We start from the raw sequence: 7,107 nt of genomic DNA, 5'->3' as shown, positions 1-7,107 counted from the left end.
TCTAAACTGAAAAGAAGAAAGAGAAAACAGTCAAAGCGTGATTCTAACACAGATCCGCGTTTGTGTGTATCAGTGAGAGGGTCTGTTTGGCGCCAGTTCGTGTTTGTGAACTCTAAATAAAATCACACTCCTTCCTTAAGCAGCAGAATACTGCTTTTGCTCAGCAAAAGGAACCTTGATTTTTAGTTTATTAGTAAAGATGTGGTCTACCTTAATGTCTGATGCTGTGATAAGATCCTTTGCACAAAAGCATCCTGGGGGAGGAAAAGGTTTATTTGGTTTACACTTCCTGGTCACAGGTCATCACTGAGGGAAGTCAGGGCAGGACTCAAGTAGGAACATGAAGCAGAAACCATGGAGGAATGCTGCCTGCTGGTTTACCCGTAGGTTCCTGCTTAGATGGTTCTCCCTGCCCCCTGAGACAGAGTTTCTCTATGTAACAGCTCTAGCTGTCCTGGAACTCACTCTGTAGCCCACGCTGGCCTCAAATTCACAGAGATCCACCTGCTCTGCCTCCCAAGTGCTGGGATTAAATGTGTGTGCCACCACTCCCAGCCGACAGTTTTCTTATATAGTCCATAACCACTTGCCCAAGGACTGGTGCTGCCTTTAGTGGGCTGGACCCTCCTATGTCATTTGACCATCAAGACAATCCTCTACAGACATACCCACAAGCCATTCTGATTTGAATGACTCAAGTTGACAGTTCAGCTAACTAGGATGAGGGGTTAAACACAGTTAATGTTGTTTTAGTACTGGCGGTTGAAGGTAGAGCCTTGTTCCTGCAAGGCCAATGCTCTACTGACTGAGCTACATCCCCAGCTCAGTAAAGGGTTAAATGTGTGGGGTTTCAAATGTAGAGGCTAGGTGGACTTCGTTCACCTGTTCCTCCTCAACCTGTATAGAGACTGATACCACGAAGGGAAAGAGGGACATGGAGGTGTGTCATTTATGAAATAATTTCTACCCTTAACTAAGCAAAAGTCTCTATTATACTCCCAAACACAACCTAAATGAATACCCAGCAGTTAATCACTAAATTATCTCTAACAAAATAACTGAGGTGAAGAGTCAGCAAGGGATTTTGGCTTAAATGACTGCCATCCAGACAAATGTTTTTCTTTATTTTGAGACTGGGTCTTACTATGTGGCCCAGGCACACACACACCAGAGCCCTTAAGAAAAAGAGTTGTGATACTATGTACCTCCAAACACACCAAACACAAGACTGACAGATAGACAGACATATGACAAAGGAAGCAGAATAAAATTTTGATAGGATCAGGGTGTAACCAGAGGAGTATTCATGATAAAATTCTTGCAACTTTGCTGTGTCTTTTACATTTTTGTAACAATGATAAATTCCATTCCTAAGTGTACACTCAGAAGAAGTGAAAATATGTTTGCAAAAATGCCTGCATACAAACATTCATATGAGACATACTAATAATAGCCCAGAAGAGGAGGCAATACAGATATCCATAAAATGGTGATCAGATAAAAAAATTAAAAACTATTAGATGTGTTTAACCCCTTGTCCTAGTTAGCTGAACTGTCAGCTTGACACAGAGTCATCTGGGAAGAGTGTTGTAACTGAGGGGCTGTGCACGGCTGTGGAGGACTGTCCTGATTGATACCTGACGTAGGAGCCCCAGTCCACTGTGAGTGGCACCATTCCCTGGACAGATGATCCTGGACTATATGAGAAAACTAGCTGAGCAGGAGCCTAGGATGAAGCAGCCAACAGAAAATACCACTCTACAACAAAAACAGCGGCACACGTGACAACGTAAGTGAACTTTGGAAACATTACGTTAATAAAAGAAGCTGTGATGGTTTGTGAGCATCAGCTCGGGGGTATTTAGAATCAGCATGGGAACAAATCTCTGGCCACAACCAGGATTATCGTAGATAGGGAAGACCATACATGTGAGGCATTGCACAGCCTGAGATCATGCTCTAAATAAAGGAGAAAGAGAACATGTTTTCATCCTGATTGCAGATGCAAAGTGACGAGTGGCCTCCAGTGTCCTTGGCCAGGACTTCCCACCATGCTGGGCTGAACCCTAGAACTGTGAGCTGAGTAAACCTTTCCTGTCTTAGGTTGCTGTTGTCAGGTGTTCTGGCACAGCAGGGAGGAAGGCAACTCTACAGACGCCAGGCACAGGAGACCTCCTAGGACACTGGTCCATCCATAAGGAAGGTCCAAGAGACCACGGTGGAATGGAGGTGGCTTGGATCCTGGCAACTGGGGGGAAAACAGGAAAGAAGGAGGGAGGGAGAAAGGGAGGGAGGGAGGGAGGGAGGAAGACTGGCGGAAAATGAGTACAGATTTCCTCTTGAGGATGAACTATTTATTATACACTTTTTAATTTTAATATAATTCTAAGCTAGTTTTCACCCGGGAAATGTAAGAAGTAAAGCTTTCTCTCTTTTGTCTGCAATCCACATGGCATCTCATTGCCTGGGTACATTGTTCTTTAGGGATTAGTTATTAGGGTATGGGCATAGTGGCACACGCCTTTAATCCCAGCACTTGGGAGGCAGAGGCAGGTAGATCTCTGACTTTAGGGCCAGCCTGGTCTACATAGTGAGTTCGTTCCAGGACTACACAGAGAAACCGTATCTCAAAACACACACACACACACACACACACACACACACACACACACACACTTACTCATTCAAGGCTGCAGAGATGGCTCACTGATTAAGAGCACTACTCTTCCAGGGGACCCAGGTTTGATTCCTAGCGCCCACAGAGTGGCTCACAACTGTCTGTAACTCTAGTTCCAGGGGATCCAGTGTCCTTTTCTGGCCTTTGAGACTGTCTAGGATGTGTGTGGTTTTTCGAGACAGGGTTTCTCTGTGTAGCTTTGCGCCTTTCCTGGATCTCACTTTGTAGAACAGGCTGGCCTCAAACTCACAGAGACCTGACTGCCTCTGCCTCCTGAGTGCTGGGATTAAAGGTGGGCACCACCACCACCGCCTGGCTAGAATCAATTTTTAGAAGCAAATTGTAGGATCAAAACGCTATGCTTTCAAATTTTGCTAGATTTAACTTAATGAGAAATCACCATCATGTGTGGTAAGGCATTCATCGAGTGAGGACCCTTCTCCCCATGGCCTCACCACAGTCAGGACTGTTACACTTCCACTTTTCTTGCCAGTCTAATATTTAAAAATGATCCCTCAGTGTATTTCAGTTCTCTCTTCTTCTCCCTTCCCACTCTGGAGTGTTCGCGCCTTTCCCTGTGGTTAGCGTGCTTTCATTGTCTCCCTCATATCTGAGTTCAGCCCTCTCTAGGGTAAATGATTCACCTTCTATGAACAGAAGCCCGTAAGCCAGCACCCTTCTAACGTCCAAACACGCGAGTGGACAGGGGGATAGAAGATGGACGTTCCCTATCCTGGGTAGAATGGACTCACATTGGGGCTGGAGAGATGGCTTAGTTGGTAAAGGACTTTCCATGAAAGTGTCAGGACCAGAGTTCAGGTCCCCAGCACCCACACAAGAAGCTGGTCCCTTCAGGGTGCATTGATGCCCCATACTGGGACAGGCAAATTCCTGGAGCTCAAGGGCCAGCCAGTCCAGTGGAGGCCATGAGCTCCACATTCAGTGAGAGGTTCCGTCTCAGAAAAGCAGGTGGATAGCAGCTGAAGAAGACACTAGGTGTTGACTTCCTGCCTTAACATGTGACGAACACATGTGCACATGTACCCACACACACACAACTCACATAGAGGATCATGTTTTTACACAGACTCACCTTGTTCACATGCCCTTGAGGGTCATCATATCCCCTTCATTCTGCCCGTGACCCTTGAATGCCTTCACTCTACAGAGCTTATCCTCTGGATGAAAGAGCAGGGGACGAGGATGTGTGGGCTGCATCATGATTGTGAAGTCTCTCCAATCCCCACACATTTTGTTTTTATGAGTATTGATGGGCAATTATAACATCGTTAGCTGTAATTAAATTCTCATTTTTGTCCTTTTCAAATTTTTCTTGCTTTCAGCTACACCAATAAGAACTAATTATCTAAACTATTCCTTGGAATTATTTCTGTACATATGGACCCTTAATGCTTTGGACATACTGCACATTTATTTATTCCTGATTTTGTGCATGTGTCTGTGCACACCGTTGTGTGTGAGTGTGTGTGTGCCCCACAGTGAGTGTGAGGAGGTCAGAGGATAGCTTTCCTTCCACCACACAGGTCTGGAGGCTGGAATTCAGGCAGCGACTGCTTTTACTGGCTGAGCCATCTCAAAAGCCCTGGAGTATTGTTTTTCTACAGTCTAAAGGTGGTGGTATCTAGTGTTCCTACAAAGACTTCTTTGACTTGAGAATTTTATGTCTCTATTCTCTGGGTTAGTTTGTTTTCTTCCCATGTAAATTTGAAGACTTGAGAAAGATGTTCTAGGGGCAGCTGTTGGTCCTTTGGGTTCTTGGCTGGACCAAGATGATTAATTCCCCCTGTTGTAAAAACACCCCCAGGGCTGGAGAGTTGATTAGCATTTCAAGAAAGCCTGCTGCTCTTTCAGAGGACCCCAGTTCAGCCCCCAGAACCTGTGGTTCGTAACCATCAGTAACTGCAGGGGATCTGATCTTTTTTCTGGTATCTTTGGGCACCAGACACCCACATGGTGCACAGACATACATAGATACCCACATGGTGCACAGACATACATGCCAGCAAAACTCTCATACACATAAAATAATTTAAAAACACCAAAAACACAAAAACCTAAAATAAAATTTCTAAATGAAGTTCTTTCTGTCAACCATTCTTCCATCCTGATATTTTTCGTCATGCACTGCGACAGTTCCTTCTCAACCCCCAACACCCACATCTCACAGAGGTCTCACACACCTCAACCCCCAACGCCCCACCATCTCACAGAGGTCTCACACACCTCAACCCCTCAACACCCCACCATCTCACAGAGGTCTCACACACCTCAACCCCTCAACACCCCACCATCTCACAGAGGTCTCACACACCTCAACCCCCCCCAAACCCCACCATCTCACAGAGGTCTCACTGACCGTCTAAATGTGATTGGCTGCTGATTTCAGTTCCTGTGAATTAGTCATCACAGCAGATTTGCAGTATAATTAACTTGCAGCTTTGATTTTTTTTTTCATGGCAGAATTAACGGAGTGAATTTTTTCCATGGTAGAACCACACTCTATATTTATTTCTTCTTTAAATAAATGTTTCCAAATTCAGGAATGCAAGATCTATCACTTAATTTCTATTCCAAACCTCATTCCAAAGCCACTGGTGGCTTCCTCCTCTGCTCTCCCACAGTCCCATCCTGAGCAACACAAAGCCTGAGAGACTGATACTCAGATGTTTTGTTGCAGTGATGAACGCCCGAGACAAGCATTCAGAGGAAGAGAAGGATTGAACTAGGCTCATGGCTTCAGTCCGTGGGGCCCATTGCTTTGGGGCTGCGATGAGCCAGACATGTCGTGGTAGAAGGGCACAGATGAGGAAGAGTGCTCACCTCATGGCACCCAGGGAACCAAGAGGAGAACCAGGAGCTGCCATGATGTTTGCTGTCAAGCCAGATGACCTGAGTTTGATCCCAGGACCCACATGGTGGAAGGAGAAAACTGACTCCCAAAAGTTGCTTTCTGACCTCCATAGGCACAGCATAGTGCTAACGTATGCACACAAACACAATAAAGTGTGACATAAAATTTAGACAACGAAAAAGAGCAGTGCCCCATGAGTGAACTGAGCCGTTGACTAGGTCAGAGTCTCATGATCCATAACCTGATGGACACACCTCCAGATGTGCCGCACCAATCTCCTATCTCTACTGTCAAGCTGACAGTCAAGATCAGCCATCACAGAGTCCATGATCCGGGCTGCAGGGGTGGGGCTGCGGGGGTGGGGGTGAGGTGGGGTGGGGGTGGGTGAGTGCAGCCATCCCGTGGTTGCTAAGCTCTGCTCAGGCAGGATGGAGCTGCTCACTGGACCACAGACCCACCTTTCTTTGTGGTCTGAACAAAATCCCTTCTCACTCTCCTCTTCAGAGGCGCTCACCTCTGCTTTTGTCTCAGCCGCAGAGCACTGAACTTAGGGTGTAAGCTTTTGAAATCCTGATGTGGGAAAAAGAAAAAAAGCCCACCATCCATTTCCTCCTCCTTCAGACACATACTAAAGTGGAGAGTATCTGGTGAGGGGTCCAGAGTAGGAAGTCCCTGCCCTGAGGAGCTGACAGCATCCAGGAAGACAGATTAGCTCTGGACAGGCGTTTGACAACCAGGTAAACCCACCTGGGGAAGAAGGCAATGGCAACCTTCTGGAAGGAAGCTCTGTTCTGATGGGCAGGAAAGAGCTGGGAGCTCAGCCAAGCGGAGAAAGATGGTCCCGGAAGGTTTGCGTCCCTGGGTGCTCTCTGCTCAATCAAGTATGTGTGGATCGATTTGCATGCTACCCAAGCCCCAGGAGCTCTAGAACATCTGAATTGATGCTACATTTTGTAAAAAAGCCGAAAAAGGGATACCACTGAGCTTGGGGAGGCTTTTCTTTCCCATCCAGTGGAAGCTTTGGGATGTCTTTTAATAAACAACCGTACCCAGAACTAGAAACCGGACCTGGGATGAACAGAAACCAGAGTGTCTGTGCTCCAAATTCAGAATGGCTGCCTTCATATGAGCTGAGAAACGGGGGCCTCTCATTTGCCACGAAAGAAGATGGAGAAGTTCAGAACAGGACAAGGACAGGACAGCGGCTCAGCTCCCTGGGATGCGGAAACAAAGTGCCCTGGACTTCCGCAGCAGAGGACTGGCTTCCGCAGCAGTGGCTCCGCCCCTCTCTGGTGGGCAGTCTAGGTGTCAGCGGGTCACTCCCTCCGGATGCATGCAGAGTCCATCAGTTCTGTGCTGTCATCAGTTTCTGGGGTTTGAGGCCTCCATCTCCACCCCAGCTTCGTGTGTGCTCTTCCCTCCCGTGGCCAAGTCTAACCAAGTATGACTTCATTTCAACTTCATTAGATCTGTAGAGAATTTACAGATATCCTTAAAATTATGGTGGGGTGACATCACCATAAACTGGTGAGACTAATTTGTAATGGGTGGTCATAAG

This window comes from Onychomys torridus, chromosome 9, assembly GCF_903995425.1.
Source record: "Onychomys torridus chromosome 9, mOncTor1.1, whole genome shotgun sequence".
Taxonomy (NCBI): Eukaryota; Metazoa; Chordata; class Mammalia; order Rodentia; family Cricetidae; genus Onychomys; species Onychomys torridus.
The sequence above is the reverse complement of the archived record's forward strand: the minus strand, read 5'-3'. Positions refer to the sequence as shown.